The 24,323-nt window shown below is 51.2% G+C and overlaps 1 long non-coding RNA gene across 1 annotated transcript; it reads left to right on the top strand.

Annotated features, from left to right (window-relative positions):
* The first annotated feature begins 3,780 nt into the window (after positions 1-3,780).
* LOC118919826 (uncharacterized) lies at positions 3,781-11,500 on the top strand. Its single transcript, XR_005027675.2, has 3 exons — positions 3,781-4,045; positions 9,527-9,689; positions 9,797-11,500. It is a non-coding gene; the product is annotated as an uncharacterized LOC118919826 (long non-coding RNA).
* Positions 11,501-24,323: the final 12,823 nt, after the last annotated feature.

Below are 24,323 nucleotides of genomic sequence, written 5' to 3'. Positions count from 1 at the left end.
GCCCACCCCCTGGTCGGGCGGCTCAGTGCTCAGCTTAACGGGCAGCTGCCCTGACTGTTTCTCATCAGAGCAAATGCATCACTTGCTGTTGGGAGTTGACTTGTGTCCCCCCAGATCCATATGGGAGAGTCCTAACTATCTCAGAATGTAACCTTATTTGGAAGTAGGGTTGTTATAGATGTAATTAGTTAAGATGCGGTCAGTAGGGGAGCCCTTGTCTGATATGGCAGGTGTCCTTATAAGAAGGGGAGATTTGGACACAGAGACGCACACTGAGGGAGACAGTGCGAGGACCCAGGGAGAAGATGGTCGTCTGTGAGCCAAGGAGAGAGGCCTGGCCAGATGCTGCCCCACGGCCTCAGGAGGAGCCAGCCCTGCCTGCCCACACTTTGATGTCAGACTTCTGACTTCTGGAACTGTAAGGGAATAAGTTTCCACTGTTTAAGCCACCCAGCTTTTGATACCTTGTTATGGCATCCAGAAACTCATACGTTGTTGCAAAAGCCCCTACATCTACAGATGCAGGAGGCTGCCTCAGTCTCCCCAGTGTGGGGCAGGGTTAGCTTTACCCAGCCCTTCCCTCGCACCTCTCCCTGCCAGCCCTCACCCACCTGACTCTCACCTGGAAACACAGTGCAGGAGACAGGTGGGGTGAGAGCCGCCTGCCGTCTGCACAGCTCCTCCAGACCACCAGGCCCTGCTCTGGCCACCACAGCGGAGCTGATGTCCCAAACATCGTCCCCTGGTGGGCACATCCCCAGCTGCTAGGCGGGTGTCTTCCCCAAGACTCTTGGACCAGCCTGGGTAAAACATTTATTCACCTTACTAAAAGGCTGACCGCTTGACCCAGGAAAGCCTGGCTTTCTAGAACATCCCTTTATGCTCAGAACGGTTGTCTGGACACTTGCCCCTCAGAGGCCTGCCTGGACCAGCCAGGCAGTGAGAGCGTATTCTGAGCACTGCTGTCCCCGAGAAGCCTCAGCTTGGCTCAGGGCCTGAGCTCGAGCGCGCAGACCCGAAGACTCACTTGACACGGCTGCCCATGTCATTGCTGCCATTGTCTGAGTGCCCGCAGGGCCGGGGGCTGGTGGGGGGGTGGGGGGAGCCGGGGCCTGATCAGCAGACACCTCACGGGAACGATGGGAGGTGATTCTGGTGTGAACAGGCCGGGTAGGACCGACATTCTGAGGCGGGAGCAGCAAAGCCCACTTGGCATGAATGACAGAGGACTGGGCAGCATGAGGCTGGGAGAGAGGTTGTGTGGCTTTAAGCCACCCCAGGTGGGCATTTGTCAGGGCAGCCACAGGAAACAATACAGGGCCTACTGTGTGCCAAGGCCTCACATGCATCTCCGTCAGATCCTAACAACACCCCAGAGGCGGGGGGCGGCTAGGTTTCCCAGCTAAGGAAGTCTGCTCCGGTGGCTGCAGGGCAGGAGCTGGACCCTCCTCAGAGGGTTAGCCCTAGGGAGGGATACCTCGGTGCCCCTCCGCCCACCAGGACACAAATCCCTCAGTGCCTCCCTGGTGACACCTTCTCCCTCCGGGCGGGGCTGGTCTCCCCTCTGCATCCCTGTTTCACTCTGGCCACACTCTGCCCCCTCTGGCCCCTGGTGGGCCGAGGGGTGGAGTCTGGATGCCTGCAGGAAGGCTGAGCTCACCAACAGAGGTAGGAAAACCTTCTAGGGACAGGACCAGGCCCCCAGCAGGGTACCCAGGACCCGGCCCTTGGCAGGATGCACAGCTGCAGCCATTTGCTCCCCTGCAGGTCACCCGGGGCCCATGCCAAGCCTATTGCTTTCCAGAGGGCTGGCCCCTGGCTTTTCCCAGAGCGGCGTCTGAGACCAGCTCAAGCTATACCTACAGTGTCCTCCTAAAGTTGCGCAGAACCCTGGTTCATGTTCTGGAACTGCGGTGATCCTGGGGGCCACTAGATGGCAGTGAAGACTGAGTCTGGGCCAGTCTAACCATGAGGGGCTGGAAAGGTGGGGGACCCAGAAGACCCAGGGCCAGAGAAAGGGGGACACTTGAGCCTCCTGCGTTCATGGGGGGCCCAGGAATGGAGACCAAAGGGTCAGCCTGTGGTGAGGATGGGCTGGGCGCCCGATGGTTTGATGCACAGGAGCCTCTTGGAAGGAGGTTCTTTGGGAGTCCGCCTGTGTCCTCCATTTTGAAGCGGGTGGCTTCCCAGAGCCCCAGGTGCTCCTCACGGGGTTCCAGGGCCAGAGGCTGCCTGGCCAGACGGTGCCCACCGGCATGTCAGGCCAAGCAGGCCCAGATGGGGGGGCACCACAGTGGGGCAGAGACTCCTAGGGGCACACAGGCCACTACGTACCAGCTGACATCCCAAATGGTTCGCTTAACCTTTCCTTACCTGTGAACTGGGGGCAATGACAGTATCTTCCTGGTAGGGGTGCACGAGCCGGTGTGAGGAAAGGATGCGCGGTGCCTGGCACCCAGCCCCGCCCAGAGCACACGCCGTCGTCAGCCCTGCCAACTTCATCCTCCTCCTTGTTCTTAGTGGTAGAGGCAGGTCCCAGAAAGGTGGGTCAGCTGTGAAAAAACAGCACCAAACCTGATGTGACTCTTGCACCAGCTCGGGTGGCAGTGTGCTTGTCTGGCCTCTCCCTAGACGCAGCCCCTTGCCGTAGGTTGTTCAGCATTGCCTGTAGATGTATCCAAGCCCCCTCCCTGACCACCAGGGAGGGCCCTCGGCCTGCCTTTATCTGTGATGATGGCAGGCCATACAGAGTGGTGTCCTGGAGGGGCCCCAAGGACAAGAGAACAAGGCCAGTCCAAACATCAGCCCAAGGGCCAGGCTGAGAGCAGGGCCCACTGTACAGAACCAGAGGGGAAGGGAATGAGGTGGGCAGAAGGGCAAGAGGTGTGGAGGCCTGGGGGCAACAGGCAGGGGAGGAACTCTGGGGAGAAAACACGGGAGGGTGGGAGCCTTGTAGGGCATTCGGCAGCTGGCTTGGCTGGCTGGTTATTGAGGTGAGCTGCGCTGAGCAGGGGAGGGTACAGCCTGGGGCACCCTTGCTGGGCTTGTTGGGGAGTTTTGTTTGGTTCTCTGGAGGGACATAGGTGATGGTCATGGGTTAATTCAGGGGCCCGCGTATCCCTCCCATGAGTAGCTCTGTGCAAAGTAAAAGCTGCAAGTAAAAGCATGAGGCCTCCTGGTCACTTTGAGCACCCTGCCCTCTATTCACGTCACGTACACTAGACACGATCCTTCCAGATTAGCTAGTACGTCCAAATCTTTGGGGACCTTAGGAGAAGCGTCAATGATCAATTGCCAGCAAGCCTGGCCAAGTTCAGTTTCCCTGAGCTGAGGTCACAACTTTCCTGTAAGATGCTTCACAGCCTCTTTGGATTTGGGGCTAACAGTGATGTAAAGGCAACAGGGAAGGTTAATGAAGACATTTTAACTCTTAAAAAATAAGTATTATAGTAATAGGTAGCATTTATCAAGTGCATACAGTCAACCAAGCATTTTGTGTGCATTACCTTATTTAATTCATGGTAGCCCCCTGAGATAGGTCCCCCACCCTTCATCTTACAGATGAAGAGACTGAGGTTCCAAGAGGCTCAGAGACATATGTAGTGTCCCAAATCAGGAAGTCTTGGGATTGGGGTTCCAAGCAGGCCCTGGCTCTGTTGAGCCCACTCTGTACAAGATGTTCACCAAATGTGCAAAAAAGTTCAACACCACAATGAAAGATGAGGAGCTGAACTTATCGTGAGAAAAGGATTAGAGGAAAGGCTTTGGGTTGCTGATTGCTTACCGTAAAATTCCATGTTCCTCAAAATCACTTTTGTAGAACCTCATGAAAGATTACATGGAAAGAAGGCTCTGTGGAAAAAATGGTTTGGGCAATGCTGGTTGACGTGTTCCTCGCATGGTGTCGCACACCATCATGGGGAGAAGCTGGGAGATGATGTCTCCCTTCTGGACCAGGAAGCCCAGACCTGGTCCCTCCAGGACTGGAGGCCCCTTCCCACTGCTGTTTTTAGTCTGTGTCCTCTCACTGTGATAAACCATAACTGTGAGTATAACAGATTATTTTTTTCTGAGTTCTGTGAGTCTTTCTAGGGAATTACCAGATCTGAGGGTGGTCACGGGGACTCCCAAATTTTGCACATGGCAAAAGGGACTTTGCAGGTATAATTAAAGTTACAGATCTTAAAACAGGGAGATTATTTTGGATTATTGGCAGGGAGTGGGAGGATCTAATCACGTGAGCCCTTAAAAATCGAGAACTTTTTTCCAGCAGAAGTCAGAAGAGGAGGCAGAGAAGTGTGCAGTAATAGAGTGGGACAGGGACGTGACCTGCCTTTGTTGCAGAGGGGCACATGGGAAGCATAAGGAACATCAGCATCCTCCAGAAGAAGACACTGGCCGCAGCTGACAGGCAGCAAGGAAGGGGGAACCTCAGTCCAACTGAACTTGATTACCCAAAAAGCCTTGGAAAGGAATCCTTCCCAGAGTTTTCTGATCAGAGCCCAGCCTGGCTGACACCTTGATTTTGCCCTTGTAAAACCTGGAGCAGAGAAGCCAGCAGAACCAACCTGTGAGCTAATAAATTTGTGTTGCTTTAAGCTGCTGAGTTACAGCAATTTGTTACAGCAGCAAGAGGAAATTAATACACTCGCCCATCATGGATTCTTTGCATTCCTGTTTTCTAGACCAAATCGCATCATCTCAGGCCCCCGTCCAACAGTATCCCCTTCCTGGCTGTCTCTGTCAGTCGCTGTCGGTCCTCTCTGCTCCAGCTGCAAGGGTAAACCCTGAGTGCTAAAACCTAGAGGTCCTTTTGAAGTACTCTGTATAAAACAGGGTCTTTGAAGCTTGGAGGGAGAGGAGGGCAGATGTGAACGGCCCAGCAAAAACCATTTTGAATTCCAACACAAAGATTCCAAACCAGAAGCCTTCTTCAGCACACAGATGGCATGGAAAATTAAAGTTGCTTCAACATTATTATCTAGCTTTATGCTGAGTTAAAGAAGCCAGACACAAAAGAGTTCATTCTGTGTGATTCCATTTCTGTCAAGTTCTAGAATAGGCAAAACTAATCTATGGTGACAGAAATCAGAATAGCGGTTGCCTGCCAGCAGGATTTGGGGGGTCGGGGTGGAGGTGGGGATTGCCTGGGAAAGGTGTAAAGGAACTTCCTGCAGGGAGAGAGATGTTCTATATTTGATAGGAGTGTGGGGGTACACTGGGATATGCACTTGTCAAAAGTCACCCAGCTGTATACTTAAGACATATACTTCTCAATGTGTTGCATGTAAATTATACTTCAATTAGAAATTAGGAAAATAATTGCTTAGAAAAAAATAATTGCATATCATGAACTTGTAGAGGAGGGTGCTGCAGCTTTACAGGCAAAGGGAACCGATGTCTCTCCCGCATCCAAAGAGCGTGCGTGTCAGCAGGTAGGATTGGCTGTGGGGCTCAAGGGCGGCGGACAGACACTGTTCTGCTTCACCTGCTCTCCGAACCCCGTGGGTCCTGACTGTGTAGGGTGATCATCTGTGTGTCGAGGACTGAGAAAGGATGGGAAGCTCTGGTATGGGTTAGGTCTGCCAAAGCAGGGCCTGGAGCACAGGCCATCTAAGGGGACAGCATTGGGTTTGGGGCACCCTGGGCTGCTCCGCCCACCAGTCACATGCAGGAGAGGCTGTGAGGGTGTTAAGTGCTCAGAGGGCCACCCAAGTGAACAGCAAACACTTCCTCAAGCACAGAGGCGTTAGAGCCTCAGAGGATCCTGCAGAGGTTAGTGGTTGGTCATAGTTGGCCATGTCTGCTGGGGGCAGGGGCCGTCTCTCAGAGTGGGGACTGTGGGGCAGGGAGCTCTGTCAGCCCCGCCTGCGGCTCCCTGGAGCACCAGGTAAAGTGGGAGGGATACATCTGACCCACCCCCTCGCCAGGCAGACAGGGCCTGGGCTCTGGCTTTGTGTACAGATGCCAGGGAACCTGTGTCAAGGCTGCAGGCTGTGGTGCCTATGGGAAGCCCAGGCCCCAGGGCAGACCAGCAGGACAGGGCCGTTCCCATCATCAGGCCTAAGGGATGGATGGACAGAAGACAGCGTGGAGTTCAAAAAGGTGCAATGTCCTAAAAACAAGCACAATGGAGGCAGGAACTTGAGGTGCCGAGGCCGGACAGGTCCTGAACCCATGGAGCCTTTAAGATGTGCTGGCAGCGGCCTGTGGGTGGACTGCGGGGGAGAAGGTGGGTCATCTATCCAAATGCAAGTTTCCTACTGAGAGGAGCTGGTTTCAACACAGACTCTAAGAAGCCCAGAGCTGGCATTCGACTTTAATCTATTTTAACTTCTAGATGTAGGGGTGCATGGGTAAATTTTAACAACTGACTCTCTGGACCAACAAAAAAAGGCCGTGATTTATAGTATTAACCAATTTTTATGGTATAAATACTGCCACTGTGGCTGATTTCAATTTATCAGCACCAAGACAGAGTTCTGCCATGTCATTATTGAGTATTTCTACCATATAAATGCAATAGACATAAATAACCTCGAGACCATAGATAATAGTAAAGCAATTAGGAGGTGATGAATTTGAGTATTCATTATCTTCTTATATAATCTCTGTCACTGTAAGTTTACATAACTTACTTTTTAAAGAACGGCTGTTCAACAATTGCCAAAGTCCTGAAAATTTCACCGTCTCGTGAGCCAGGATGAGCTGGTTCCAGAAACCCACTGTTTAGACCAAATCCAAGAGAAACAAAAGCTGAGTGGGGAGTTTGGCCAGCAGCCAAGCCATCGAGAAGTCCACTTGGAAGATTAGGGCTTTTCTAAGCAATGCTCTCCACGGAGATAACGCGGCCCCTGGGAGCATCCTGAGCAGAATCGGCCCTCGGTCAGCAGGCGCCCAAGAGGCAGGCTCTCATCTTCCCTCAATCCCACCCCACTGGTTCCCTGGGTGTGACTGGAGTACCTGGGATCTTCAGGCCTTAATTTACAGTTTCTGCCGATTTTCATGCCCTTCTAGACAGTTCTTAGTTTCATGTCCTCTGCGTGGATTTCAGGGCCTACATGTTAGTCAGAAGTTTGAGCTCCTCCATGTCTACTTCTGTTTGTCAGTCGTTCTCAATCGAACCCTGAGGTCACCTGGGAGGCTTTTAAAATTTCAGAGACCTGGGTTCCACACCACCCCCAGCTTTGGGATTAATTGCACTTGGGGGCAGCCAACAACAGGCAGTTTAGAAACTCCCCAGGTGGTTCTAATGTGCAGCCAAACTCAAGACATGGTTCACTTTAGTTAATTCCTTTAAACATTCATTCATCAAACGCTGACTTCCTCCCATGTGCCAAGTCCCTGATATAATGCAGGCACTGGGGAAGTAGGTGCCAAAGCCACATCCCAGGCTTTGAGGGGCTTAGAGTGAAAGTCTGGTGGGGAAAACAGGCCACCAAGTAGAGTCGTGATGTCTTTCCCCCAGCACCCACGGCGTCTGTAGTAGATTGCAGAAAGTGACCACAAGTTCCTCCCACCCCTGCAGGAGGTCCCTTTGCAATGTGACTTCGCTGATCCCTGCATCCCAAGGCCACATCTGCTCTCCATCTCCCTGACTGGCTCTGGCCCTGTGATTTCCTAGGCCAATAGCTGTGACAGGAGGAGCGTGGAATAGAGTCAGGCAACCTATGCATTTGCAGGTATCGTCCTTCACATGACTGCCCTCCATTCAGACACCAGCCATAGATCGAGGGGTCCCAGGACCACCCTCACTTGAGATCAGCCAACTGCAAATCTGGGGGTCCACACAACCACCCACCGGTTGGACAATTTACTTAGAATGACTCACAGAGCTCCGGAAGGTGCTATACTTACTCTTGCAGTTTTATTACAGCAAAGAGATTCAAATTAGAACCAGGCAAAGGGCCAGGTGAAGGGCAGGTAGGGGTCCAAACAGGAAGCTTCCTGTCATCCTACTCCTGGGGCCCTGGACCGTGTCCCCTCCTCCTGGCTACGATACGTGATGATACTCAAGCATCGCCAACCAGGGAAGGCCCCTGAGCCTTGGTATCCACAGTCCTCCTGGGGCTTGATCCCACACTGACTGCCACATGCTGCCCTTCATGCTCCTCTAGAGGTGGTGACTGATACGGCACGTCCCAAAGCCCATCATGAGTCACACTGTTAGAATGCCATCCGACAGGACATTGCAGGGACCTAGAGACCACCTCCTGGTAGCTGAGGGCAGAAGCCAATCCTCTCTCTGGGAAGGTTAATTGTTTGCTCAGATGCCTGAGCTTAGACCTCAAGAGGCCTCGAAGTTTCTGTTCATACCTTCCAGGAATGTTCCTGCCGCCTTGTGAAAAAGCCCAGGCTGACCTCCCTGGGGGTAGATGTCACCCGACAGCCAGACAGTCAGTAAAGCTATCAGACTGTCCACGTCGGCGGACCCACCAGATGACCACAGCCATGTAAGCAACCCTAGACTAGGGTGCCGGATGAGATACAGGAATGCCCATTAAATTTGGACTACATATAAACCATGAATACTATTTTAGCATAAATTTTTGCCTGGGACATACTTATACCAAAAAATTATTTGTTGTTTCTTGGGCACCACTTGTTTTTATCTGCTAAATGTGGCAGTCCTACCAGAGATGAGACTATAGAAGGCCCGGTCAGTGCAGCCCCACTGGGACTATTGACCCCTGGAGTCATGAACAGATAAAATAGTTGTTGTTTTAAGTTACTAAGTTTTGGGGTGGTTTGTTCCACAGCAATAGATAAGGGATGCAGCACCCCAGATGGTCAGTCTAACCCAGGGATTCCCAAACTTTACTGTGCATTAGAGTCTCCTGGAGGGCTTATTTAAAGGCTTGTTTGAAAAAAATTAATAGTATTTCAGGCTTAACCTAGAAAAATGTTTTTATATGAAATCCTGTGCTTTTTATTTTATAAAATCTTAGGAATTTTTATTTAGGAAATTTCATTTCCTTAGGAAATTACATGAGGTATTAAGTTCATATTCTGTTGAACAGTGTTTAAAGCATGGTAATTACACTAGCCAATAAAATACAGTTTAAAAAAAAACAGTTTGCTGAGGTCCACCCCTAGAGTTTCTGGTTCAGTGGCTCTGGGATGGGGTCCAAGAATCTGCATTTCCAGTAAGTTCTCTGGTAAGGCTGATGCTGCTGGCCTGGGGGCCACACTCTGAGAACCACTGGTCAGTGTGATCCCGGGAATCCTGTTTCCATGGCCAGTGACTGGTTCAGGAATGAGCACGTGGCCCTGCACTGACCAGTGGGGGCTGAGGACGTCTGCTGGAGGGCTTCCAGACAGGGTCTCAGTGGCTCTTTTCTTCCTTTGGAGGCCGTTCTGTGGATTGCAGGCCTCGGGTGGCCTCAGCCATCTGGCACCCTGAGTGGACCCAGTCTGGGGTCACAGCCAGCACCCTGGGGAAGGTGGGCAGGGAGGGGGGGAAGCTGGGTCCTTGTGACATTGCTGACCAGCTGACCCCAGCCTGCCCCCCATCCTTCCCCCACAGCTCCTCTCTGGAGACAGCAAAGCCCCTCACTGATGAAGCCAAACTGATTCAGGGTCTCTGTTACCAGAGCTAAAAGTACCAAAACTGAACCACCAATAAGTGATGGCCGAAGTGGTGTGACAGATGCTCAGTGGAGACTGGTGCAGCGCCCGGCATAGCTCAGGTAGGTGTTTTAGGAAAGTTTTGTGGACGGAGCTGGTGATGATGCTGGGAGGCAGGGGTCAGCATGTGATGATGGGAGAAAATGCCAAGTTTTCTCCTTGTGCCCAGGTTTCAAGGTCAGAAGGAAGCCTCGAGGACCATTTGGCGGTCAGTACGGGCAGTGCTGTGTGCACCTGCTGCATGCAGCCATCCCACCACTGTGGACTTTGGGTCACCCTAGGAATGGATGCCCTGAGCTGCTGAGAGACTGGAGGGGTGCAGGATGGCCAGGGGTCTCCCCAAGATCTTCTAAGCTCCCATGGAGTGGGTGGAGGAAGTGGGGCTGCTTCCTCACTAATTTCATGTGGGGAGACTGCTTTACAGTCTCAAAAATTAAAAGGGATTTATGCTCCTGGTTAGGGTTTTGGGAGACAAGCCCTCAGTTACTGGATTAGCACCACCGGGCAGAGACTGCCCCGCCTTTCCTTAGGGGGCCTGGGGAGCAGCACAGCAGAATCTCAGAAGCATTTGGCCACTGTCCAAACCCTGCTCTGCGCCTGCTGGGCCTTCGGTTTCTTTTGGACATGGTCTAAAAATAAAAATAAGATCCAAAGTCCTCAGCAAAGGCCATTCAGCTCCCGCATCATGACTGAAGTCCTTTCTCTAAAAAATACGGGTCCTGAACAAAGCAAAGGGGAGGGATGGGAGGCTGACGGAGCCTGGGGCCTCCCTGACTAAAAGTCAGGCATGAAAGGAGTCATTAGTGTGACTTTTTTTTTCAATTGAGATAAAACTCACATAACATAAAACAACTATTTTAAAGTGAACAATTCAGTGGCATTTAGCCCATTCACAATGCGGTGCAACCACCACCTCTAGCTCCCAAACATTCTCATCACTCCAAAAGGAAACGCCGCACCCATCAGGCAGCTGCCAACCTCCGTCTCTACAGTTTTACCTATTCTGGGTATTTTACATAAATGGGATCACGCAACATGTGGCCTTTTCTGCCTGGATCCTTTCACTGAGAATGTTTTCCAGGTTCATTCGTATTATGTTATGTATCAGTGCCTTATTCCTGTTTATAGCCGAGCAATATTCCCTTTTATGGCTGGACCACAGTTAGTTTATCCTTTCATCTGTTGATGGACATTTGGGCTGTTTCCACCTTTGGCTCTTTTGAATAAGGCTGCTTGAACATTCATATGCCCTTATTTATTTGAATACCTGTTTTCGATTTGTTTGTACATATGCCTAAGAAGTATGTCTTCTTAGAAGGTAAGTCTAACAAGTCTACATGAGCTGGAACACACACATGTTCACATGTGCGCCTGCACATGTGTGTAAACACACACACATGTGAGATACCCAGAGTCGGGGGTGTTGGGAAAATGTTACTGCTCGAGCACCCCTAAGATGATATATGAGCAGCTAAGGGGCTGGAGTAAAATGAACCCAGGAGTTGGCATCATGCAGATTCCCACACTCAGAAGGAACACATGGTCCCCCCCACCCAGAATGGTCAAATAAATGATGGTCCGTCCCGAAGATGGAATACAGTGCAGCCGCTAAGAATTTTGCCAAGACTAACGCCCCTGGGTCATGAGACTGTGGGCAATGGAACAGCACAGAGCAGGGGCGTGATGTGCCATGGGACCTCTGTGTGGTGAAACAGCCTTTGCACTGATGAGGAACTGGGAGAAAATGCATGATGAGACCGTAGCCTTTATTTTCCTTCCTTGAAATTTTATGTTTTACAAATGTTCTCTATGGCCAGCATTAGGACTAAATGAATTAATGTATCTGACAGACTTAGAACAGGGCTTGCTGCAGAGGAAGTGCTGCACAGGTATGTGTTTTTGTTACAATGATTTATGCTTCTTTCTGCTCTTCCTCAGGTTTGGAGCTTGTGAGAGGGAGGGCGTCCGGCAAGGCCGGGGAGGGCAGGGGCTGGTCCAAAGGATGCGGCAGGCAAGGCAGCGTTTCCATCCCTGGCAACTGTCGCGGGGTGGGGAGAGAACCCGCCCCTCCCCTCCCCACCCCGCCACCAAGATCCCCGCTGCCTCTAGAAATGCTGCAGGGGGCCTCCGAGTGCTCGCAGCAGATCAAACAGCATTCGGCCAGAGCCCAGGGTGACACCTGAGGATGGCTTTAGTCGCGGAGATACACGGTTTTCAGGTATCCAGGGGGCTCTGCCTGGTGTAAAGCACCTAAATACAGGTCTTTTTCCCCAGTACGTAGGTGCTTGTACCCGCTGCCTCCCACCCACCTTTCAGGTACTGGGAAGGCACCTGGACCCCAAGTGTCCAGACGCTGTACCTGTGAGGCTTTGCCACAAGGGGGAGCTCTGGGCACCTCTAGTTGTTCATGCGCAGCCCGTAAAGAACAAGGAAAATCATTTTCTTCTCCAGGCAAGGGGCGATGTTTTAGACTCAGCGAATCATTCCTAACACAGGGTGGCTCAGACAGGGCTGGGGAGGGGCTGAGGAGCAGGTCTGGAATCATTTCCCTGTCTGGCCTCAGGACAGGACCCAGAGGTGTCAGGAAGGCTTGGCCAGCAGCCCACCTTGCTCTTCCCAGGGGAGCAGCTGGCCTGTGCAGGTGCACAGGGGCTGGGAGGCAGCAGGCTGGAGGCAGACCGTGGGTGCCCATAGGGGCCAAGGGGTTCAGAGCTGGCCCCTCCCAGCCCTGCTGCCCGGCTGCCTGGAAGCTCCCTGGGGGCAAATAGTGGAAAGAGCAGGCTGGGCAGCAGTTTCTGGGATTAACACAAGGGCTTGGGCCTCAAACGTCTGCTCAGAGTTGAGACCTGTCTGCTACAGCTCTCGAGAGCCTCCTACTACACAGCAGCTGAATGCCAAAGTGTGTGCATGAGTGTGTCAGACAGGGCGTGCGAGTGGGTGTGACTCTGGCCAGGCATGCGAGGCAGGTGTTCTGACCGTCCCCAGCATGCCTGGCTGGCGGCTAGCGTGGAGTGTTTCTGCCTTGGGCTGTCTAAGGTGGACCTTGATCTCATCCTGCTATCAGATGCCTGGGCTGATAGCCCAGAGCTTGTGAACAAACATGACATATACATGCACATGCAGACACAGACATGCACATATGCACACACATACATGCACACTCCTGCATAGATGCACGTGCACACATGCCTACCAGGTGGAGATAGGATGCCAAGACAGTCCAGGATTAACACAGAAAAGTAGAGGCTGGTATAAGCCAAAGCTCCAGGCTCCTGGTACCTGTAATAAACTCCACCGAGTCGTGACTGAGACAAAAACCTGGTGATCTGCTGGCTGACATCCTATGGAAGTGCTCCTAATGTCAATTGCTCTTCAATGGCTGTGCTTTTCTGGCAACACAGTGCAGGTGGGGGAGCCTGGTCCTTGGGAGGTCTGGGCACACCTGGGCCTGGTCAGACTAGAAGGTGCTGGAGATTCTGGTACAGCTGTGTGAAATCCAGCTGTCACCTAGGCCTGTGGCAGAGAGGCAGGGTGACGTGCCCCACCTGCTGGCCTGTGGAGTGTGACCTCGGCCTGGCTCTGCTCCATGACCTTTCGACCTTGCAAACAGAGCCGGGAGTTTTCTATTTCCACCCTGGGTGCTGTGGGGCCACCACCCCTGCCCAGGGGAAGCTGCGCTCGCCAGCTGCTTGGCTGGTGGGTCTGGAGGACAAGCTCTGGCTTCGGCGGGAACGCTGCCCAGCCAGCGACCCCACCTTCCCTCCACTTCAGTGCCAGCCCCAAATTCCCTGCAGCGTCCCTCTCAGGCCTTTCTGCCTCTCCCATCCAAAGGCCTGTCCCTTCTTTGCACACTTTATTTTCTAATGAGCCTTTTTTTCCTCATGAAGTTTGCCCTTTCTCCTCTCTCCCCATGCCCACCTCATCCTGGGAGGGCCTTTGGTAGGAGGCATTAGGAGAGGCTTGCTTGGCACGACTGCAGCTTGAGGCCTCCCGGGCAGGAGGGCGACCATCTTTCTGCAGAGGCCTGTAGGACTGAGGCGTCTTTCAGAGTCTGGCTCCAGGGCGGAGCTGGGATCTGGAGTGGAGAGGGAGTGGGGGCAGGAAGGCAGGGAGACAGAGAAAGACAGGGGACCGTGGGGGAGAAACGGAAGGAGGCAGGAGAGAGGAGCTCCAGGCAGACGCAGACAGCCAGGGGAACGGAAGGAGAATCTGCCCTGCCTCTGGACCCTGGGGGCAGGGGGCTGGTGGTGAGACGCAGTCTCCTCGGAGGGTCTTCACGGCACACTGAGCAGGGGAGGGAGGGCTGGCAGGCGGACACCTTATTCCCGTGCCCCTCTCAGCCCAGCACCTTGGGGACTGCATAGCCCTTCTGTAGTGAGAAAAAAATTGATACTTAAAACTACATTAACTAAAACCTGAGGGCACCCACTGTTGTCCATCCCTGGGGAGGTTTGGTGTCTGGCTACAAACTAAAGTCCAGTATTACATGCTTGACATCTGGTGAAACGGGGAGGGCTTGGGATGGCCTTGCCATAAGCCCCTGCGGATCAGTCCAGGAGCCAAAGGACGGGCCTCATCAAGGGGACCAGGAGCAGCTCCTGCACATCCCTGGGGAGTGGGCTTTAGTTTCTTGCCAGTCTGCGGAGTTATTCAAATAAACCAGAGATGTCCTACCAGGGAGCCCGGGGTCAGCCACCCTTTTGATACTACAAAGTCTGTCCCCCAGAGCCCATGGTAGAGTTCGCTCCGTTCGCAAGTGCACACCTTCTGTGGCCCTGCGTGGCATGTAGGGTCCCCCCCAGGCTGTGATTGGTCGTGGCCAGTACCCCGCAGCCAGTCTCATCTGCCCAGGGTTGGGTGTTATGTGCTCACCTTCCCCGTAACCCTGGGGCAGAAATCTCACCAGCAGGGTCCGGAGGAGGTAAATAAAACGGATGTGTTTGGTTTTGCAAGGAAGATGCCTCGGTGGGCCTTGTGAAGGCGCAGGAGGGAACTGTGAGCAGGCAGAGCTGAACAGCCCTGGGAACCTGGCCTGAGCAGGGCCGAAGAGGTGTGGGGAAGGGTCCAGGTTCTCCTGGGTCCCATAGGGACCTGAAGAAGGGGCACTCGGGGGAGAGTTTTTCCTTGACTGGGGGAGACATTTCAGGGATTTAGAGGATATTCATTAGCAATAATGATGGGAGCTATTTGAGTGCATAGACTGTGTGAGGCGTTTGCAGAAAGAGCTGCATCAAATTTTCACCTTTGCCTTCTGAGCCAAATGCCATTGTTCCCATTGTATGGATGAGGAAAATGGGGGTTGGAGAGGCCATCCTTGCCCACAGGCACAGGCTAGTGAGTGCTGGAGTGTGGCTCTAAACCCACGTGTTGGGCTGCAAAAACTCCACACCAAACCACTGGCCCAGCTGCCTGCAGCAGGTGAGGGGAGACAGTGCTGCGTGGCCGGGGCTGGCCCACTCCCAGAGTGCCCCAGGGGTGCTGCATTCTTGTTGTTCACAGATGGGAGAGTAGCCTGGGAGAAGCACCTTATCAGGGGTCCCAGAGGGGGCTCCCTAGAGAGGAGGCCCCTGCCCTGGGCAGCTGGGGGTCCCGATTGTGATGGCATCAGGCCTGGGTCCCTGAGCCCCTGGACTGCCTTCCTGGCTCCTTTGCAGAAACAGTGGACAGTATTCCCAGAGACATTTTAAACCAAGAGGCCTGGCAGGACAAGGAGGCAGCGCGTGGCCCTGCCTGCAAGGTGGCAACTTCTGTTCAGCCCACCTGGTACGTGGGGAGTGAAGGTTGGAAGTCGGCTTCTGTCACTGCCTTTTGGATAAGCTTGGCATTGATGGAGGCTGACTTCAGAGCCCTGTGGGGGTTTTCTATTTGCATGGTCTTCAATTTAGCCTCTGCTGTTTTTTTTCCTAATGCTTTGAAGAGGCTTCAAATGCCCATCAATAATACTTTCCAAATGTTCATAGACATTAAGTAATTGATTGGGGCTGGCACTGGAGCAGGAAAGAGGAGCGTGCCTGAGCAGCGTCCTAAGCGTGGCCAGACCTGCTTTAAACCCTCCTACATCTGCTGCAGTGGAGTTAACCAGGGCCAGAGATGGGGTCCCTGGTGGGGTAGCCTAAGTAACCATTTGCTTGCTCTTCGTTGCCTATTTTTTTAAAAACCAACAATGTTCTCTTTCCCACTTTTCCCGTATTGGAGTGAAATCCAGTGTGAATGTTAATATGCCGATAGTTGAAAACATCTAATAATAACAAACAATTTCAGGAAATACCCAACCCAACTCTCAGTCCTGGGACAGCCACTTACAACCCTTTCAATCTTTCTCTTCTAGGTTTTGCCTCCATGATTCTTAAGTACTAGTCCTACACGTTTTTTTCCTTCATTTATTAAGTTTAAATATTATCTATTTATTTCCTGTTCTGGTAGGTGAGTATTTAACTCTCTTATGCTCTAACTCCAAGCCCCTATTCTTTCCCACAACCCTCTCAGTATGGTTATATTAGTTTTATTTATTTTTTGGTTAAATAGTCTTTACATTATTATACCTACGTAAATATTGTCAGTTCCTTTCTTCTGCAGTTTTTTGTTTTTCCTGGTGTTAATCATTGCCTCAGCTTCTTATTTGCATACTTTTAAATTTAGCCTGTAATATTGTTTTCCCAAACGCTTTGAAAAGGTTTTGGACACCTGTCAATAATGATTTCCAAATGTTTATAGGCCTTAGGTAATATATCTGTTCCAATCTTTTCTTGGAGACTTCGCTTTTTGCTCTGATCTGGAGCCATCCTTTCCATCACCCTTGCCTTCTCCATTATTCTGGAACTTCCTCTCACTGTCTTCCTGTGGCTGGATTTCCTGTTACATGGATCCTGTGTTTTTGTCTAACTTGATTTATGTCCTCATCTTGCTGGAGCACATCCTCCAATAGCTTCCATAGAAGTGACAGGTGGCAGGTAATGTCCTGATGGCTCTGAAATCCTTCCACATAGAGGGTCCTGCTCTGCTCACTCTTCATACTGGCTCCTCCCAGGGTCCAAAGAGACAAAGTCGTCTGGAATAAAATCTTGGGCTAAAGCCAGGTGAGTTCCAGGTGCCACAAGAGGAGGTTGAGCAGTGGGTCGTCAGCCTCCAGAAGAGACTGCCTCCTGCCTCTGCCCAGGGATCACCCCCACCTCCTGCCCTGGTCCAGCCTTGCAGGCAAACCGAGTCTTTCCTCCCAGTCTGCTCAAGTGCCAGCCAGACACCATGATTTGTAATCTCAGCAAGATCATCAGAAGGGGTTCCTGCCTTGGGTGCCAGCTGGTGAGCCTCACATACTCAGCGGCCACAGTTTTCCCCAAACCCTGATGTTCTTTTGAAAGAACACCATCTCCTGCCCCCATGCAGCCTACTTCCCTTCCCAGACCTGTCTCTAGCATGTGTTATAAAGCAGCGCAGGTGAACGGCCCTGAGCTCAGTCAGACGTCTGGATTTGAATCCTAAACCCAGCGACCAGAAGCAAATCTCTCAGCTCCATTCTACAGGTGAGGAAATAGGAGTTCAGGGACCCGTAAATACTTCTCCATGGTCATGTTTGAATCAGAACTTACACAAAAAAGGGTTTATATGGTATTTAAATACCACACAGGGTTTGGGATTATTATTACACTTGAAGGAAATAAAGTCATTCCTGAGGGTTCAGTGTATCAGTTAATTTGCTAACTTGTGAAGATTTTCAGGATCATTTCTACCTGTGGGTAGGTGCTCCTTGGAACTGGGTGAGTTTCTTAAAGCCAGAGGGGCCCAGAGTTTCCAGGGGCTCGTTTGACAGCACAAGGATAAAAGTGTTCAGAGCCATAGCTCAACCTTGGCTGAACATTAGGCTTAGCTGGGGAGCTTTAAGAACCCTGCTGCCCAGGCTGTGCCCCAGACCCATTAAATCAGGATCTCTGCAGCAGGGTCCTGACATCAGCATTGTTTAAAGCTCCCAGAGAATTCCAGTTGCAGCCAGAGTTGAGAAAACCTTGCATCAAAGGTTCCCATAGGGGAGTAAATCTCAACTCTGGCTGGGCATTCTAATGCCCCTCATGGGGGGGATGTTAAAAATGCTGATATGAGAATTTTGCCCCATCCAGCAAGCAGATTAACTTGCTTTGGGGCGATTCAAACATGAAGGCAGGTGGAGGGGCTTTGCTCTTAACCGAGACGCCTGGGAGTTAAATCTCCGAGGCTGGGAGTGGGGATCTTATGATCCCTGGAGGTCTCGGATATAAAACCTTCTCCGCCTGGAGGAGCCAAGGGGAGCTGGTGTTGCCTCCTGGCTGCCTGTTCTGCCTCCACAGCTGCTCCTGGTATTTCTTTCCAAACCATTTCCTCCGTTGGTGCCCCTGCCAGCATACCACACCTTGCAAATCCAGGGTTGAGAAAGTCCAGCCTGCCAGCTCTGCTGGAAATCTCTCCATTGGCAAAGTGGAAAGGGCCAGGGCTTGGGGCGGGGGGGTGCACTTCCCAGATGTGTGGCTGCAGAAGAAACCTGGGGTGGTTCCTTTGCCCATTGTAGTCAGAGGTCAGCCTGGAACCCGGGGAAACTCAGAGGCTGCTCACAGCATGTCTCACCCCTTTGAATATACCATGCTGGGGTGATGGTTCCTTGGGGTGGAAGACATTTTTCCCCTGGAGAGAGAGGAAGGAATCTGGCTTGGTCCTCCCGAAGAGAACGTCCCCATTGTCTGAGGTGGCGCTTGCTGCCTGCCTCCAGGAGGAGCACCGTCCCGAGGGGATTCCACGCAGCCATCTCCTGGCGAGGACGGAGGCTTGCGATTTGGGTTTCACTTCCTGACCATCAAGATGACAATATTGTGGGGTGGTCCTCGTGAACTGTTGGATTTGCCTTCCCTGAATTCCCAGGGTAAGTGCCGGGCCCTGCTGAGCTTCCAGGGTTCCTGGATGAAGACTCCAGTCCTCCCCCTGCTGCCATGCTTGCTGGGGCCTGGACCCAGCTCAGCACAGAGGCAGGTGGATTCCATGTTGGCCTTTTCATTCACTCACTGTTGCCCTCAGACTTCAGACTTTGGCTGTTTTCTCCCCTGTCAAGTGGGGTAATAACTGCTTTACTCAGGATTTTGCAAGGCTCAAACATGATAATGAGAGTGAATTGCCCTTCAAAGGCATTTCCAAGGCATATAAGCACAAGGGCTTCTAGGCGAGGTCCCTCTGGCTCAGTGGTGCTATGAAGCTGTGTGCACAGCCCACGACCCCCAAAGGAATTGGGGACGTGGAATCCATTGCCTTGGGAGTCTCAATTTGCTGTGTGTGCACAACAAAGAGGAACGGTTGGGGGCGGGGCGGAGGATGGCCTTTGCCTTTTACGGCAGTCTGGGGACTTGAAACACTCAAACACATCATTCTCCAAAAGCTTTTTATAGCCCTTCAGAAGCTATGTCCCGGCAGATCCACACATCACAGGCATGCAGCTAGATGGGGCTCATTAAATCATGAGCTAATGCAGGGGCTAATTAAATGTTCCTGACACTTGTTACCATCTGCTGAGGTTGGAGAGAAGTCTGAAAGTTCTGTGTGTTTTATTAAAGCCTTGAGTCACCACCAGCCCCTGAGGTTGAGCTCTCGAGGTTTGAGCCACAGAACCGGGGAAATGATATGAGAAGATGGATTCGATCCTTAACTGATTTCCATTTTAAGACACAAGCTGTGGGGATTATTACAAAATTACTTCAGTTAATTAAAAAAGAGAAAAGCTTTGAAGTAATTTACTAGCGCTTACACATTTTGTCCCAGAGTGGTCTCTATGGATATACCAAATTCCAGGAGTTGTGACTTTCTCTTATCACTGAGCACAACAAGGGGAATTCATGAGATCAATCACCGACATTGATTTTCTTTGACATCGGATGAATCCCTCAGGAACTCTGAAGAATCTTGGTCAGTTGGGCTTGGGAAATTCATCAACTGGTTTCTCCAAAGCAGCCCTTCTCCTCCTCCAGTAAACATGTGGAATGTTTGCCTCCATGGTTGAAGGGAGGTGGATGATTTATCATTGTGTCCCCCCATGTTTCCTCTCTCCCCAGCTGCAGCTTAAGACTTTTCTGTTAATTGATTTTCATGTTTAGAGTCAGTTCTAGGAGAAATGAATTAAAAGCCTTTTGTTCAAAAACAATGGTTTGTCATCCAAGTGGGGTGTCTACCTTTTCCTTAATCATTTGGAAGGGTTCTGGATATATTCCAGACACGACTCAATATATGTCATATATCTCAATATATGTATTGTACTTACGTCCTTCCACTCTGCAGGGTGTTGATCCCTGATAAGCAATCAACACCTGCCAACCTTACAAAAAAGAGAGAGAATCAGGCATCACAGACTACATGAGAAGTAGTGTTACCAGCAGACCCTGGATCTGACTGGCTGCGTGAGCTCCCTACCAGTCTGCAGGAAATATGGAAGGTGGAGGAACGTGGTGAACCACACCACAGGGTGTGAGATTCAGCTTGTGGGAATCTCTACAAGGCGAGCAATTCTTTTCAACAAATAAGCTGCAAGGAAAATTGGTAGATTAAAAGAAATGGAAGGACCATACCAACCAATTGCAATATTCAAAACTTATCTGGATCCTGATTACAATAAAACTAAAAAAAAAAAAAAATCAAGACATTTGGGGACATTTGAACGTGGACTGGATATTTGATGGGAAGGAATTAATATTTTTTCTTAAAAGCCTGAAAACTGTGCTGTGTTTTTTGTTTTTGTTTGTGGGAGTCCCTCCCTTTCAGAGATGCCTACTCAATACCTACAGATGACACTGAGGATTTGCTTAAATATAATCTGTTTGGGGGAGTCATGGGTGAGGGAGGGAATGAAATTGAATTCATGGAGGATTGGTGATTACTGAAGCTGGGTGAGGGGTCCACGGATGTTCATTGTAGTATCTCTTTGTGTAAATACTTGACATTTCTACACTTAAAAAATATTTTTAAGCAAGTGGTTTGCTTCAAGCCAGGGTGTCTGATGGAACATCACTGAAGTCTTGAAAGCAGCAAGTCTGTCTTCACCCCCTGATTTGATTCCCTGCCTCCACATGGTGCTGACCCTCACACACCAGCCCCACAGCGCTGCCCTCCTCTTGCCAGCCTCCTTCATTGCATGAGGATGGTTTGAAAGCTTCCAGTTGCCTAGCAATGGCTGGCAGCAAATCGATCCCCTGCCCTGGAGCACAGTAGTCGAATATTGATTATCTCGGTGATTTGGAGATTTGACTCTCTGGATAAACAAATGTTTTTCCTGGGTCATTGATCAGGGCCATGACAGGTGAGCCAGAGACATGGAATGGAAGGGCTGGAATTGGGTGAAGAGGCTGGCAAAGGAAAAGGTGATCAGGGCAGGAGGTGGAGAGCAGCTGACTGACTTCGGGAGTCAGTGAGGTCCCTGAGTACTCAACCCTCGAGCTCTGCTCTCCAAGACCTTCCAGAAGGGCTTGCTTTCGATTCAGCACCTCCACAGTTGGTCAGCGCCTCAGGGAGGCCACCGTCGGAGTGCTGGCCTCTGCACTGCTCATTCTGAGTGTGCTGGCATGGTCCCTGGGACAGCTGGGGCTCAGCTGGCTAGCACATGATGTTAAGGAGGCCAAGTCCCAGCCTGGAGTCTGCACTGACCAAGTGGCTCAGCCGCTGAGCCAGCTTTGCCCTGCCTATAACCATATTAATAAGCAATAAGGGGTGGCTATTTGCTGGGGAGCCTGTAAGATCATCAGTCTGACTACACATAGTGAGACCCTCACTCCTGGCAAAGCTACTCCAACTTCACACTCTTCTTGGGGCTGATCAGCAATGCCAATTGCTGCCTATTTCATATTCAAAAGAACAGCAAGGGAGAATGTGGAAGGAAAGGAACCTGCTCCTTTGAATTAGTCAGTTATTATTGCTTAACAACCAGTTGCAAAACTCAGTGGCTCACAGCGAGGAGCATTTATTACCCACACATTTGTCTGTGGGTCATGGGGTCTTGGCTGATCTTGAACTCAGCTCCAAGAGGTGAGTGGGGTCAGGACCTGCTCTGTGTGCACTCATCCTCATTAGATCTGGGGTTATGCAGGGCACATATGAGTCACAGGTGGGCATTCACATGAGTATACTTCAACCCATTGCTCATATCATGACCATTTCACTGTCAAAGCAAGTCCCAAGGTCAGCTCAATATCCGTGGGGTAAAGAAGTATGCTCTGCTCACATACTGTGTACATAGTGAATATTTGCTGAACAATAATTTATTTTATCAGACTCCCACACTAAAAGGTGGTCTGTATTATTGCTGGAATAGCCCTGAGACATTAAGGAAGAGGAAAAATCACAGTGTGCATGCCAGTTAGCAACTGCATAGGCAGGGTCTGGCTTTGGCCCTCTGGCCTCCATGGGTTCCTGAAGGTGGTGGGAAGTAGGTGACTGATTTAGGAACTGAGCAGCTGCTGGATGCCATTGTGGGGGCCAAGGGAACCCTGGAGGCTGGGAAAATGTGTCATGTGGTGTATGTGTGTGTGTGTGTGTGTGTGTGTGTGTGTGTGTCTCCCTCTACTTGTAGACTGCTGAGTGGTGCAGGGATAAGGAAGGCCTCTGTCACCACCAGGCAAAAAAGGCAAAGGGATCATCGAGTCTGCCAAAGATGTAGCAAAGATGCAGCCGTGTTTGCACAGAAATCTCTGGCATGTAATAAAGGCTGGGAAGAGCAAAGAGACTGAAATTAAAACACAGGCTGGCTAGTTACTAAATACAATGTTTTCTGGGAGGTGTTAGCAGCTGTTTAAATTCCAGAGCATGGGATGGGATAGCATGTCATTTTATCTTACTTACATCACAACTACACAGGGTTGTGGCTGGGAACTGACACAGTAACTAGGAAGGCAAACGCATTAGCAGCCCGCAGCGCAAATAGCAGGGGGCCCGCCGAGCCGGTGGCTGATCCTATGGCTGACCTCAGAGAGTGGGAGATGTTCTGCTTTCTTCTTCCTGGGAGAAAGTGAGGAAAATGACCTCAGCCCTGGCGCCCAGAGGACACTTGGACCCCTTCTCTGCTCCTACCTGCCATAGTGCTTTTTCTCCAAATGCAGGATCAGAGATAAGATGGCATAATTTCTGGAAACGGTGGAGGCGGTTTCCTGTAAAATGTAATGGCGAGCTAAGTCTTGAAATGTGTTTAGGCTAAGAGGAGTTTAGGCTACGAGGGCCTTCTAAGCAAGAGGAGGCAAGAAGTCAAAAACTGAAACAACAGTGTAGTGTCTGTGTCAGTGAACTATTGCCATTATAACGCTGCATAACAAACATCCTAAAATGTAATGGCTCAGAACAACAAGCATTTATTTTTGCTGTTCTGTGGGTGGCCTGTATTCTACAGGTATTCATTTGGGGACCCAAACACAGCAGCTACCCACAGGGAGCCCTTCTCTGGGCAATGGTGGAAATGCGAGACGCAAGCTCAACTGCATGGTGTGTTTTGTGCCTCTGCTCTGGTCATGCCAAAGCAAGTCAAATGGCTGAGCCTGGAGTCCAGGGCTGGGGAAGTACTCCTTACCTTCGGTGGGAAGAACTGCAAATGCACATCGTGAAAGGTGGGATACGGAAAAAGATGACGAACTGGGGCCAGACCTCCATTTACTGTTCCTCTGAGGGACATTTGCAATCAAACAATTGGCAGGAGTGCTGCATGCAGGTTGGGGTGGGGAGGAGAAGGCATTGCAGAGAAGGCTTTTGGGGGCTGTGCAAGGAGCTGGGGCTTTTCCGATGGGCCACAAGGGGCCTGTCTTAACCTGGGCTACCATAACAAAATCCCCCAGACTGGGCAGTTTCAACAAGACTTCTATTTCTCACAGTTCTGGAGGCCAGGAAGTCTAAGATAAAGGTGCTGCTGATTCAGGCCCTGGTGAGAGCCCTCTTTCTGGCTTGCAGACAGCTGCTTTCTCACTGTGTGATGGACAGGGAGAGCAAGCTCTCTGGTGTCGCTTCTTTTAGGGGCTTTGATCCCATCATGAGCTCATGTCAACCCAATCACCTCCCAGATGCTCCATCTCTAAATACCACCACCCTGGGGGTTAGGGCTTCAGCATGAATTCAGGTGGAGGGATGCGGTAGACACAATTTAGTCCAGAGGCAGAGCCCGTGACGGATTTTGTGCTGCAGTGTGTGACATCACCAGGTCTGTGTTCTGAAATGTTGCCCTGATGAGCGTGCAGGAGAGATTTGAAGGGGCAAGAGTGGTTTTGATACAGTGTGCATGTGTGCATATGCACCTCTCCCTCTGTTTGAATAGCTTTGAACTAGTCTGTGGTTACAAGAGAGGATAAGAAGGCAGAAGACACCGTCGTGAGAAATATGCTGGCAGTAAAAGCAGGAAATGGCAACTGGCGGGGTGCAGTGGTCAGCTGACAGGAGCAGCCGGGCAGATCTCCTGGGGATGGCCCCAGCACCAAACCCCTCCTGAGACTTCAGGAGGAGATGCTGATTGGAGGAGAAGGAGGAGAGTGTGCACTTTCATGCACCAGTATCACAAACATCCTCCTAGCAAGCCGAGCATCAAAGGAAGGCTGTGGGGTAGGTGCCCTCTGGTTTGCTCACTGTTGGACCCTCAGTGCCTCAGACTGTGTTTGGTACCGGGTAGGCACCCCAGATATCAATGGTTGATTGAGATCTGCCTGGGATTCAGGGAGAAACGTGGCCCA

The sequence above is a fragment of the Manis pentadactyla genome, chromosome 4 (genome assembly GCF_030020395.1).
Source record: "Manis pentadactyla isolate mManPen7 chromosome 4, mManPen7.hap1, whole genome shotgun sequence".
NCBI lineage: Eukaryota > Metazoa > Chordata > Mammalia > Pholidota > Manidae > Manis > Manis pentadactyla.
This window is presented reverse-complemented; position numbering and strand designations above follow the sequence as displayed.